Consider the following 14495-nt stretch of genomic DNA (forward strand, 5'->3'; position numbering starts at 1 on the left):
AGCAGCTGTTTGGTCCAGAATATGGCTCATGGTGGGACAAGCTGAAATTGGCAGTCCTAGAATGTGGCATTCCCAGAAATGCCATTTGCCTTCTAGAATCACAGAATCTGAGTTAGAAAGGAGCCCAGATGCATTCTATTCCAAACCACATTACATCACTGCTTGTGACAGACTCAACATAGACTGACATTTGCCAGGACAGGCCCATCTTGGGATGACACAGCATCCCTGAGAGGTGACAGAAGGTCTCAGAATAAACCCTTCTCCTCCCTAGTAGGAAAGAGATTCTATATTTCAGGAAAGTAGACTATAGTACCAAGGAGGTTCTGACTTCTTTCTTACCTCCCACCAAAAACACATGACCTATAAAGTAACCCCACTCCTTACATATATACATACATACACACACACACACACACACACACACAAAGCATACACCTATTGAGAATAGACAGGCAAGTACAAAAATATTTATAGCAGCTCTTTTTATGATGGTAAAATTGGTATATATGGGGATATCCACTCATTGGGAAATCGTTGAATAAGTGATGGTATATGGATATGATGAAAATCTGTTGTGTTGCATGTCAAGATATTAAGAGACATTCTGTTTTCCAGAGCTAAGGCCCACCAAGAAGGCTGTGCTCTGAGCTTGGCATAACAACAATCCTTTGCACTCACCCTCTGGATGATCTCAGTCTCTGGCAAAATCACACAATTATTATATTGCTTTGATCAGCACCAGGTGTTCTCTGAGCTCAGACAAACACTGGACAAGTATCCAGGTTATGGTCATAAAGTCCTGCTATAAATCAAACTTGTCCCGCTGTTGCTGTTACCCCTCGTTGTCAGGGCTGCAGCTCACTGTACAACCAATGGTATAAGTATTGAGATCTCCCCACATGGCCTTGGGTCCTCCCACCAGAGTCCCGGCCCTGTCACATGTTTCTAGATCCCTTCTTGCTTACAAGACATGTCTCTGACTTTGAAATTAAACTTCTGTTTGATTCATGACTCTCCTGCTTCTAGCTTTCTCTGTTGGGCTCCAGCCACCCACAGGTCAGAGGCCAGTTTAATCTGTTTGACATGTAAGGAATGATAAAGGGGGTGATTTCAGAGAAATCTGAGAAGACATGAACTGATGCAAAGTGAAGTAAGCGTAACCAAGAGAATAAATTATACAAGAGCACCAGAATTGCAAAGACAAAGAACTTGGAAAAACTTAGAAACTCTGATCCATTTAACAACAACTATAGTTCCAGAAGAATTAATGATAAAACATGCTGCCCACCAGGTCCTGGTGGAGAGGCAAGGGACTCAGGGTACAGACTGAACCATGTATGTTTTGGGACAGAGTCAATTCTGGTATTTGGTTTGCTTATAACAGGCTCTATTTTTCTTGCTTTCTCAATGGGGGTGAGAAGGGAGGTGGGAAGGAGAGGAGACAGACTGGAAAATGAAAGAAAATTGAAAGAGGAGAAAATGGGCTGGCAGACAACATTGCTGATATCTTTTTAACCCTGGGGCATTTGTGGAGCAGGGTCAAAATTGGGAAATGAAGGGATCTATCCTGGAGTAAATCAAAACCTTTTATTTCCAGAACCAAGGTACCACTCCAAGGAATTCAAGGGTTTCAGAATCTGACAGTTTTGCTCTCAGCATTTTCAACCTTATTAGATCTTCAAGTGAATTCCACTTTCTTCATTTCATTCTGGGTGTGGCCATCATGGTAGTCCAATGTGGTTTGTGTTCTTAGCTGTATAATCACAGACTCGGCCATTTAAGTCAATCTTGCTAGGATCAGTCAGTTTCCTCAGCATGCCAAAACTTACACAAGCCAATTGTTTTGTTTTATTTTGCTTTTTTTTCCTCTTAAGGGTAAATTTAGACATGTGTGGTTGAGTTTGCTGGCTGATTGGAACTCTCAACAGGAAACCCATAATATTCACCAGTTCAGCAAAGAAATAGGTGTGTATCTCATATACCATATGCTCTAGCCTGAGAAAACTATTGTCCAAAATGCAGACAACAGCTTTCTCAGTTGGAAAAGCTCATGAACACATACGTTAAGTCCATGTATAATTGATGACATAATAAAAACTATGCTGGCTGCATGATGAAATATAATAGAGCATAAATCACCCTGCCAAAGAGAAGATGAAATAGAGACTCAGAGTTTGAAATAATTGCTTTTTTCCTATTAATTCTCTGAAGGAAGCATCAAGTAAGGGGCATTTCCTCCAGCTTAAAATAAATTTCTGGGAGGAAACAATGAAAATGACTTGGGTGGGGGAAGGAGGGGGGATGACTGGAGACTCAGAGACTCATGGATAGACTTGAACATGGAAGTATAAACAAAGATGCTGGGAGGCTTGAGGGAGCCTAGAGGAATGAATGGAACACCATAGAGACACAGATCTGGCAAGGTTTTAATCATTCGGTCAATTGATTATCATTTATTAAGTACCTACTGTATGCGAGCACTGGGCTAAGTGCTAGGGATACAAAGAAAGGCAAAAGATAGCCCCTGCCCTCTTTTGGAGAGGTAGCATGGAATCAGAGAACCTAAGTTTGAATCCTGGCTGTGCCACTGTGTAGGTAAGACACTAGAGTATTCTGTACCTCAGTTTCCTCATCTTTAAAATTGAGGACAGTCTAGATCAGAGGTATCACCTTGGAATCAGCAATACTCTGGAGTATAACCTAAACCAGATTAAGATGTAATAGGGAAATAATTAACAAAATCAATTATAATAGAACATAGATAATGTTAGTATGTGATTTTCTAATTCAAAATATAATTTAGTGACCCTCATTTCTATCTGACTTTGACACTACTGGACTAGATGACCTGTGATGTCCCTTAAAGGGATCAATATAATAAAGGATAACATTTAGAGAAGGTGAATTTGCAAAGGGATTTATATACATGATATCATAGGGTGGGTAGTAGAGAGAAAAGAAAAAAAAGAAACTTACATGATAATTTTATTATATATTGAAAGAAGACTGAAAAGGTAGGGGAAGAGTACCAGGTTGTGAAGAACTTTAAATGCCAGCTAGAGGATTTTGTAATTGATTTTGAAAGGCTAGGGAGAGCCTAGTGTTTTTTAGGTCAGATCTGTGCTTTATTTGGGAAGATCAACAACAGGAGAAAGACTGGAGTAGGGAGATAGTTGAGGCACGTGGAGCTACCAGCAGATTATTGCAATAGTCTAGGCATGAGGTGATGAAGGCCTCCACCAGGACGGTGGTAATGTCAGAGGAGATAAGGGAATGTTTGAGAGATGCTACAAAGGTTTGGTGACAGATTGGATATGGAAGTTAAGAATGAGGAGTCAAGGGGATCACCTAGGTTGGGAAGCTTGGGTGAGCACTTGTTAAGTACTATTGTTCCAGGCCAACTATATGCTAGAAGCTCCAGACACAGAGACAAAAAAATGAAACAAACTCTGTCCTCAAGGAGCTTATAATTTACTGGAGAAGAAAAACATGGAGCAGTTAGTACTCTTTCTATTATTAAATCTAATATATATTCTAATCTAATATTATATTGTTCGCTTTAACATCTTTTGGTTAATGGTACTTGTGCTTTTAATTAAAATTTAAAATAAGTCCACCCATTATTTCAAAATGCATGCTAACCTTGTGACTCACCTAAAGGTGTTGAATGATTTACTTGTTAAGGATGTTAATGGGATTTGGGATTTGTGTGGGTGTCAGACAAGCTTTATATGCTCTTTTCCCATTTCTATGATAAACCTGGAGAGGTGGGTGATTTCTCATGTTTCCAGGTAAAATTGAATTCTTCCAGTTAAGACAATACACCACTTCTCCTTCATTGAAGAGGGTAGGGGGTGGTGGTCTCTGGATATGGAAGGCTGCATACAGAGTCTGATGTGTTCAGTGTTTTCATTGATTTTGCCAAATTGCTTTTATCTTTCTTTTTAATGTTCATTATGAGGAATAACTTTCTGGGTACAGAAAGGGGAAGATATATTAGGAAATGAATGCAATGTAAAAACAAAGCCTTCAATTAAAAAAAAAAAAAGGAAAAATCTTTCTACAAATAGCAAACCTCCCTGCCAAGAGATTCGCTGAGGAAGGGTTGAAGGTAGGGGCTGGGTAGTATTGTACCCATTATAAATATCCTCAAATTGAAAAGAAACACTAGGGAGGGAAAAGAGTTGATGAACCTTTAAATTATATACATCTGTAATGTGTGGAGTCTGAGAATAGCTGAAATCTGATGGGGTTCTGCTTAAGCCTTTTCTGTTACAGATCACAGCTATAACAACACACCTCAGCACAGTTAGTACTAACTCTAATGCCCTCTTCCCACTTCAGATCTTGCCTCCAGGGCCCCCTAATATTCTGGACTCATGTGGACTGAGTCTGATCCTTGGGTGCCCAACTCCAAAAATTATCCTACCCTTACTTTGGAGTTTTACTCCAGGGAACTCTCCAGAATAATGTTGAGGTACTGCTTGTGTCTAGGTTTCTCCAGGTGTGGGCAACAGGGTCTCCAACTGCAGTACTCAAAGCATATCGGGTATGGAATATTTCCTTATGTTAGCCAATAGAAAATGTATAAGATGTAAAGGATACACAAGAGCCCATGAACAGATGCAAAAATCCCTGATTCCCCATCCCGCCAAATTCCCTGCCCCCGTTACCTTGTCTTTCTTTGTATATATTATATATATATACATACATACATATATATACACACATACATATATATACATATATATGTATATTTATTGTATTCCCCCAAGGAAGGCAAATTCCTCGGAAGAAAAGGCTGTTTAATTTTTGTCTTAATGAATCTTTTTTGATTGATTCATTAGAAACACAAAGAACCTATATAGTCCATTCGACTTCCCCCAGAAGGAAAATTCATTTTGAGGTGGTGTGCAAAACCATCATCCTTCTGCTTGCCTTTCTCCATTTCAATGTTTTCATTAGTCTGGCAGCCAATCAATAAGTCATTATTAAGTACGTACTATGAGCCAGGCATCTTGTTAAGCACTAAGGATGCAAGAAAGGCAAAAAATCAAAATCAAAGGATTGCCCTGCTCCTGGGAGCTCACAGTCTAATGGGGGGACAACATGGAAACAACTAGGTACAAAAAGGATATATAAAGGACAATTTGGGGATGGGCTCAGAGGGAAGAAGGCACCAAAAATAAGGAGGACTGGGAAAAGCCTCTTACTGAAGCAAGTGAGGTTTGAAGAAAGCCAGGGAGATGGAGATGAGGAGGGAGAGAGTTCCAGGCAGAGGGGACAGCCAGTGGAAATGGGTGGAGTTTGGAGATGGGGTGTTTTGTGTGAGGAACAGTAAAGAGGCTGGTGTCACTGGATTGAAGGGTAAAGCAACATGTAAGAAAATTTAAAAGGTAGAAAGGCACCAGGTTATGAAGGGTTTTAAAAGCCAAAAAAAGATTTTGTATTTGATTCTAGAGGTAAAAGGCAGTCATTGGAATTTAATGAATGGGGAGATGATATGGTCAGACTCATACCTTAGGAAAATCAGTTTGATGGCTAAGTGGAAGAGGAACTTCACTGGTGAAAAGACCCGAGGAAAGGAGATCATTTAAAGGCCATTGCAATAGTCTATGGGTGGGATGGCTAGGATCCAAACCATGATAGAGGCAGTGTCAGAGGAGAGAAGGGAATGTAGAGGAGAGATATTATGAAGGAAGAAACAGCAGTTCTTATTGATTGCATTGATTACCTATAGGATGTGTGAGTGAGTAGTTAAGGATAACTACTAGGTTTTGAGCCTGCCTGACTGGGAGGATGATAGTGTCCTCTAGAATAATAGAGAAGGTTTCGGGAGCGGGAAAGATAATGAGCTCAAGTTGAAACATGCTAAGTCTGAAATATTATGTAGCATCCAATTCAAGATGTCCATTAAGCAGCTGGAGATGAAACACTGGGGGTCAAGAGAGATGTTAGGCTTGGACAGATAGATCTGAGAACCATCTGCATAGAGACAGTAATTGAATTCATGGGAGCTTATGAGATTACCAAATTCATGTAGTTTAGAGGGAGAAGAGAAAAAGGGTCAGGAAAAAACCTTGGGGGACACCCACAGTTAATGAGAATTAGGACAAGATTGAAAATATATGAGAGAATAGGGATGATAGAAAGACAAATATGGTGGAGAGGTGAGAAGCAATGGGATTATTTGTACATGTAGAGGGGATTGCCTTGGAAAGGAAAAGGGTCACTTCTTTAATATGAAATGGGTGAAGGAGATAGTAATGGAAAGCATCTGAATGATGTGAGGTATAGAGGACTCTCACTTAATGACTTCGTTTTTTTCAGTGAAATATGAAGCAAAGTTCTCAGTTAAGAGAACTGAGAGAGGTGAACTATGGGAGATTCGGAGAGGAATGCAAAGATTTGTAAAAGTCAGTCTGACCAGCGGGATGGTGGATTGATTAGAGTAGGTATGAAAGAATTGCCTTGCTTTAGTGGGAGCCCACTTGAGATTACATAATATAAATTTGTAGTCTACCCATTCAACATAGTTTTGTGATTTTTCTCCAGCTTCATTCAGCAACAAAGGAAATAGATGATGGGGATAATCCAAGGCTGACCTTTGGCAGGGCAAGATCTTTGAGAGGATAAAGGGGCAAGGGATTCTAGTGAAAAGGACCATCTAGAGTTGAACTAGTATACCAGTGGGTCCATGTGGAGAAGGGTGTGGCCAGTGAAGGGGTAATAGACTGGGAAATAACTGAGAAATGGAGAGAAGGGGTGGCATGTTGAGCACAAAGAACAGGATTTGGAGTTGCAAAGCAGAGGGAGAAGTGGTTTGACTACAGATTGTGATCAGATAAAGAACTTTCAGAGTTCATGAACATGGGTGTGGAATACTTTACTGAGAGCAGGATCAAGGACAGAAATAGAAGAGTGGGTCATGGGGAATGAGTAAGTTGAGAAATTGGAAGGTTAGAGTGTTTGAGTATCAATATGGATGTTGAAGTCCCCTAGCAGAGCAGGAGTTGGGGAGGAGGAAAAAACTGAGCCACTTACTAAACTCATTGAGGAAAGAAAGAGAGTGTCCTAAGGAAGTTGGTAGACATCCAGAATCTTGATTGGGTGATAAATACCGCCAGAGATGGTGGTAGAGGAAGAAACCAGGAATGGCAATGGGGAGAAAGGAGAAAGGAAGATTCTAAATCTGTCACCCTGCCGTCTGCCCAATGAATTGGAAGTATGAGTTAAAGTACACCCAGTGCTAGAAGGAATAGCCAGGAAAGCTGTTTCATCAGGAGGAAGCCAAGTCTTTTTTTTTTTTTTTAATGGTGCCAATTTTAAATAATTTTTGTTCTCCAGGACAAGAATTGTATTTCCACTTGTTTACAGTACTGATAAAGTGCAATGTTGTTCACTTCTCTCCCTCTGCATACATTCAAATATCAGAATGCCTAGATTTACACAGTAGCTTAAATGTTACTTTTAAACTGCGACTGCCTTGGCTACAAATTTTGAGTCCTTCCATTTTTGGAAAAGCTGTGTGGAATGCTCTTTCTTCTGTTGTTTAGTCCACCTCTTCAATGGTGGGTCCAGAAGAAACACCTCCAGATGGGGCTGTTCCATCCCCTGGGAACCCACCAGGCATGCCTCCTGGCATGGCCCCTGCACTCTGGTACAGCTTGGTAATGATGGGGTTGCAGACCTTCTCCAACTCTTTCTGCTGATGCTCAAATTCTTCCTTCTCAGCAGTCTGGTTCTTATCTAGCCAGTTGATTATTTCATTACATTTGTCAAGGATCTTCTGTTTGTCTTCATCACCAATTTTGCCTTGCAGTTTTTCATCCACCATGGTAGCCTTCATGTTGAAGCATAAGATTCAAGAGAATTCTTGGATGACACCTTGTCTCTCTGCTTCTCATCCTCAGCCTTGTATTTCTCTGCCTCCTGGACCATACACTCAATGTCTTCCTTGCTCAAACATCCTTTATCATTGGTGATGGTGATCTTGTTCTCCTTGCCTGTGCTCTTATCCACAGCAGAAACATTAAGAATGCCATTTGCATCAATGTCAATGTTACTTCAATCTGAGGAACACCTCTGGGTGCTGGGGGGATTCCTGTGAGCTCAAATTTGCCAAGCAGGTTGTTATCCTTTGTTATTTCCCTCTCACCTTCATAAACCTGAATAAGCACACCACGTTGATTGTCCAAATAGGTGGTAAAAGTCTGTGCCTGCTTTTGGGGGATAGTGGTATTACGTTTGATCAGAACAGTCATAATTCCACCAGCAGTTTCAGTTCCAAGGGAAAGAGGAGTGACATGCAATAGCAACAAGTCCTACACATTCTCAGATTTATCTCCCGACAAAATGGCAGCCTGGACAGCTGCACCATAAGCAACAGCCTCGTCAGGATTGATACTCTTGTTGAGCTCTTTGCCATTGAAGATGTCTTGCAAAAGCTTCTGGATTTTGGGAATTCAAGTGGAACCACCCACCAGGACGATGTCATGAATCTATGATTTATCTAGCTTGGCATCTCTTAAGGCCTTTTCCACAGGATCCAGTGTGCCATGGAAGAGATCAGCATTCAGCTCTTCGAATTGGGCTCCAGTGATTGATGTATAGAAGTTGATACTTCCATAGAGGGAGTCAATCTCAATACTGGCCTGGATACTAGAAGAGAGGGTGCATTTTGCACGTTCACAAGCAGTGCGAAGACAGCAAACAGTCCTCTTGTTCTCACTGATGTCCTTCTTGTGCTTTCACTTGAACTTCATAATGAAATGGTTGACCATTCAGTTGTCAAAGTCCTCCCCACCCAAGTGGATGTCCCCATTTGTGGACTTGACCTCAAAGATGCCATCTTCAATGGTAAGAATGGAGACATCAAAAGTACCACCTCCAAGGTCAAAGATCAACACATTTCTCTCGGCACCATAAGCAATAGCAGCAGCAGTTGGCTCATTGTTGATTTCGGAGCACATTGAGACCAGCTATGGTTCCAGTGTCTTTAATGGCCTGACGTTGGGAATCATTGAAATAGGCTGATACTGTGACTATGGCATTTGTGACAGTCTTCACAAGGTAAGCTTCAGCAATTTCTTTCATCTTGGTCAAGACCATAGAAGACACTTCTTCTGGATAGAAACTTTTGGTCTCCCCTTTGTACTCCACTTGGACCTTAGGCCTGCCTACCTCATTCACCACTGTAAAAGGCCAGTGCTTCATGTCTGACTGTACAACTGCATCATGAAATCTGCAACCAAGCAGACTTTTGGCATCAAAAACTGTGTTGGGGGGTTCATTGCAACTTGATTTTTTGCAGCATCACCGATTAAATGTTCTATGTTGGTGAAGGCAACGTAGCTGGGGGTGGTCCTGTTTCCTTGATCATTAGCAATGATCTCTACTTTCCCATGTTGGAAGACTCCCGCACAGGAGTAAGTGATGCCAAAATCAATGCCAACTGAGGGTCCTTTCGACACGGTTGCTGGGGAGTCGGGGGTTGTAGCTGATTGTTATGGAGAAAGAAGGGCTGCTGCTGCACTGAGTAGATCCAGGAAGCCAAGTCTTGTGAATGGCAGCAGAGGGAAAGGGGAGTTAGTTTATAATGAAAATTAGTTTGTTAACTATGTGGCAGAAATCCCAGAGAGCACTGTGGAAGAAAGCGTTAGGTAGCTTTAGAGTGCGATGTTGGGATAGGGGTGGGGGAAATTGAATTAAATAGGATGGGAATAAGAAAGAGGACAGTCACAATGCCCAAAGTTACTGACATTTGGGGGCACAGAAGTATATACATTTTAGCTGGAACTCTAAAGGGAAACCTTAATCTCATAGACAGGCAGCATTGTATATGGATAAAGTGTTGATCTCAGAATATTGAATGCCTGAGCTCAGATACTACCACTCATATTTCCTAGCTGTGAAAGTCACTTAACCTATTAGTTTCTTTGCCCATAAAATGAGGATAATTATAACTGATTTGTAAGACCCCTGTGACGGCTGACATATAATGTCTATATGGTGTTTTCAAAACTTTAAAGTACCATGTAAGTGTCATTTATTATTATGTTTTATTAGTTGGTAACATGATATCAAATTATCTTTTAGAATAAGGGTTTTTAACCTAGAGTTCATCAACTGGTTGTTTAAATATTTTGATAACTGTAATTTCAATCCAATTTATCTCCTTTGCAATTACAGGCATTTAATTTTAAGCATTAAAAATAAAGGCACCATTTTTCTGAGAAGTCCATGGTCTTCACCAGACTTCCAGGAGGGTCCATTACACATAAAAAGGTTAAGAATCCCTGTTTCCGATGTATATTTTTTTCCTAGGAGGTTTTCCTGTTCATAGCTAATTCATTGATAATGGAGGTGAAGCTGGGAAAGCAAGTTGGAGTTTAATTTTACCTTCATCAAGGAGAGTTCATTTGCTGGCCAAATTTTATCTACAATCCATAGCCCAGAACTACAACTCTACATTACACAAACAAGGTTCAACTTTGGAAGTGTCTCTCAAAAACATCTCTTTGGCTTATGCCAACCTTCCCCTACTTTTCCCTGGAAACACTTGGATTTTTGGTCCTTTTTTAACCCCACTCAAGGAATGTCTCTGGGAACATCAGATGTATTTATTCATGTCAAAGTCTCTACAAAAGTGGAAAACAGGACAGGCTCTATTCCATCCAATATAATAATAGCTAGTCTTTATATAGCCAGGCACTGTGCTAAGCACTTTACAGATGTTATCTCATTTGATCCTTACAACATTATCTCAATATAAAATCAAAACAGAAGGGACCCAAATCTGAGTCCAACAATGAAAATAACTCTCCTTTTCACCTTCCCCCAAGAAGGGTATTCTCCAGACTTAATAATACACTGGTTTTACCCACCTTCATATTCCCCACAAAAGGAAAATCACTGATGAGTCACCCTTTCCCTCCAGTAAGACCCACCTTCCCAGAACCTTCAAAGGTCCCTAAGGTGACCTCAGTACTAACAAGTGCTGCTCTAATTGAGCATCGCCTCAGTTGGGAAGGGACTCAGGGTGGTTAGAGTGTCATGCAACCTTTGGATCATAGATTTAGAGTTGAAAGGGCTCTTAGAAGACATGTAGTTCAACTCCCTCATTTTACTGATGAAGAAACTGAGGCGCAGAGAAATTTTAAAGCTAAGACTTTGGAATGCCCTGAATCTTGGTTTTTGCAAAGTATTGCTGAGTTTGGAGGTACCAATGGTTGGGCAAACGAGATCAACAGGCTGAACAGCATGTTTATACAAAGCAAGGGAGGAACCTGTCCTGGTGGGGTTAAGAATGGGAGTGGCTAGTGATAGATGGAGTTTCATCTGGCCTCCTGGCAGTGCTGCTCTAGGGTCTACAGCTGCAGGGAGAGTCTGAGTTCTGGTATCTTCTGGACTTAAGCCAGCATCATGAGGCTCACCTGCAATTCTCCAGGCAATTCCCCACTGCGAGGTATCTGGGAAATAGCTTGGGGTAAAAGAGTCAGGAAAGGAAGACTGATCTGAAAGAAAATGAAAGAGAGGCTGAATTGAGAGAGATGCTAGTAGGGTATTCCCTAATCAGTATATGAGGGCAGCTAGGTGGTGCCATAGTGCAGAGTAAGCTGAGCCTGGAGTCAAAAAGACTTGTCTTCATGAGTTCAAATACGATCTCAGACACTTACTAGCTATGTGATCCTGGGCAAGTCACTTAACCTTGTTTGCCTCTGTTTCCTCATCTGGAAAATGAACTGGGGAAGGAAATGGTAAACCACCCTAGTATCTTTGTCAAGAAAATTCCAAATGGGGTCAGAGAGTCTCAGAAACAACTGAAAATGATGCAACAAAAATAATCAGTTTATGACCAGAAGTCTTTCAGTATCTAAACTCACATTCATAGAGGAAAAATGCCCACTTTGAAATCAGTGTAATAATAGAAGCTTACACTGAGAAGCAAAACAGCATAGAGGGTAAGGCACTGGCTGTGGACTTAGAAAGACCTATCAAATCTTACCTCAGACATTATCTGGGTCAGCCCTGGCAAATCACCTAAGATACCACTGCATCTCAACTTCACTTCAACAATAGAACAAGAGGATTGGGCTAGAGAACTTCAAAGCCCTCTTCTAAATCTAAATCTGATCCCATCACTTAATTCCTTGGAACCTATAGTACTCACGTAACTCACAATAGCACTGGGAGAATATTGGTGTCAAAGAGATGGGCCTTTGTTTGAGGGAAAAGTTGGGATCACTAAAGGAACTTGGTAGTTTCTCAGAGGTAACCCAATCTGCTCTCTTCCTACTTAATTCTGATGCCAACTCATTGACATTTTTTGACATATGCCCAACCTTGACTCAACTCATTGTATCTTACTGCTGGTCTCAAAATTTGTGATTCAGGCAAAATGGCCTCTGGGAATGTTCTCCCTGGGGGGTTGGAGTGGAGTCTGCCTCTAGAAGTCTCTGGAGGGTACAGGCTTTTGGGAATCAAAAGCATATCAGAGGTCTGACTTTCCCTTCATCTCTAGGGAGAGTTCCCATCTGCCATTCATAATTTCAGTGCTTCTCTCTGGACTAGCTCTCTCATCATGCCTCTGTCTCTCTCTCTTCACACATGTGCCACATCATAAGCTTGGAGGTTTCTCAGCCACTCAGGAGTTAAATCTCCAAATGAAGAACATCCTAGGGTTTCCCTTTAATGCTGCTCAGCCTGTCGGGCTAGAGATGTTGAATTTTCATTAAATCTGTCATTTCCCCAAATCATCAGGTTATGCCAATTCTGGCTGCCCTAAAACATTAGTAGTGGCTTCCCAAAGTAAAAAGTTCTACTTTTCTCACTCCCAGTAATTACCACTTCCTTGATCAGGAAGCTAAAAGAACTCTGTATTTGCCTTGGGCACTCAGGATTGCTCCCTCTTTTCTCCCACAACCCCCATATATATAGCTTCCCATGAAACCACACATAGCTTAGGATTCAGAGATTTAAAGCTCATAATTTGCAGAGGGAGTCAGCTTCTGACACCAATCATCTACTATGTTGGTATTCTCTCTTTTTTAAAAATAGTATCTTATTTTTTCCAATTACATGTAAAGACAATTTTTAACATTCATTTTAAAACTGTGCTTTTTTCCAATACATGTAGAGATAATTTTTAACATTCTTTTTTAAAATAAAATTTTGAGTTCCAAATTTTCTCCCTCCTTTCCCTCTTCCCTCCTTCAGATGGCAAGCAATTTGCTATAGATTATATATGTGCAATTCTGTAAACAATATTTCAATATTGGTCGTGCTGTGAAAGAATATGTTGGTATTCTCAATGAGTATAATATTGAATTCTTCTAAGGCTTACTCTGATTTCTTTAAAGATCTATATTGGCAAGAAAAAGACTGATTTTCACAATCACATCATAATAATCTTTATTATCAATGCTTAAATCAATATGAAAATATTTGCTATAATAGCTGACATTTATATAAACTTTTAAGTTCAGTTCAATCCAATAAACACATATTACATGTCTACTATTTTCCAGGCACTGTGCAAAACAGTGGGGCTACAAATAAGAAAAAGAAAGTGTGATGTATAAAAAGTTGGAGAGACTAAGTTTGGGGGCAATTATTTAGTTATATTATTAATCATGCTAGCATGAAATTAATAAATGGGGTCAGTAACATTCTCAAATGCCAAAGACCCTTCATGGAACCCACTCAACATTCTCTTGGAACAGTTGTTGTTCCTGAGGGAGGCAATCAATTCTGACTGGTTAATAATTAATGAAGAAAATGAGTATTATAATGAGAGGTAGGCTTGTTCTAATGAGGTTCTGGAGGACTTGACTCTGATCACTCAATCTTGGTCAAAGAGACTTATCTATACCCGTAACACCCTGTCTAGGGTAATCTAGACAAAAGGGAGAACCCACATTTTCCCAAATCTAAGTGAAACATGAATCCATTAACTCACTAGAACTAAAATTTCTTTGCCTTTTGAACAGAACAGAGTTTTCCATCTCATTATGAGCCCTATACTTGAAAGATTGCTTAAGTAATCTATGGGGGCTGATTTTTGAATGAGGAGGTAGAAAGGGGAAAAATCTTGGTTCTAATTCAATAATGGCTATTAATATAAGAGAAAAACAATCATTTCTCTCAAAAGATAGCCCCTACCCTCAAGTACTTACAGTCTAATGGGGGAAGACAACACACAAAACATAGTTGAAAAGGGGGAGAGTGAGGAAACAAGACACTAGGAAGTATAATGTTCTGGGGAGTCCAAACCAAGCAGAAAGCTGACAGAAAATGAAGAATTACCTGGTAAGGGCTGATCTTGTAGGAAGGCTTTGGGAAAAGTTAAGAGCCCCACCCCTCCGGCCTTCAATCCAAGAGGAGAGACAACTGAGAGCTTTGAGAAGATATTGAGTATCAAAGATTTTTCAGGTGATCAGTTTATCTAGGGTGAGGCATGATTCTCTATGAAGGAGAAACCAAGCAGAGTC

At 40.4% G+C, this 14495-nt stretch overlaps 1 pseudogene; it reads right to left on the minus strand.

The window, feature by feature from the left end:
- Nucleotides 1–7327: 7327 nt before the first annotated feature.
- LOC140531816 (heat shock cognate 71 kDa protein pseudogene) lies at nt 7328–9509 on the minus strand (annotated as a pseudogene).
- Nucleotides 9510–14495: the final 4986 nt, after the last annotated feature.

This window comes from Notamacropus eugenii, chromosome 3, assembly GCF_028372415.1.
Source record: "Notamacropus eugenii isolate mMacEug1 chromosome 3, mMacEug1.pri_v2, whole genome shotgun sequence".
Taxonomy (NCBI): domain Eukaryota; kingdom Metazoa; phylum Chordata; class Mammalia; order Diprotodontia; family Macropodidae; genus Notamacropus; species Notamacropus eugenii.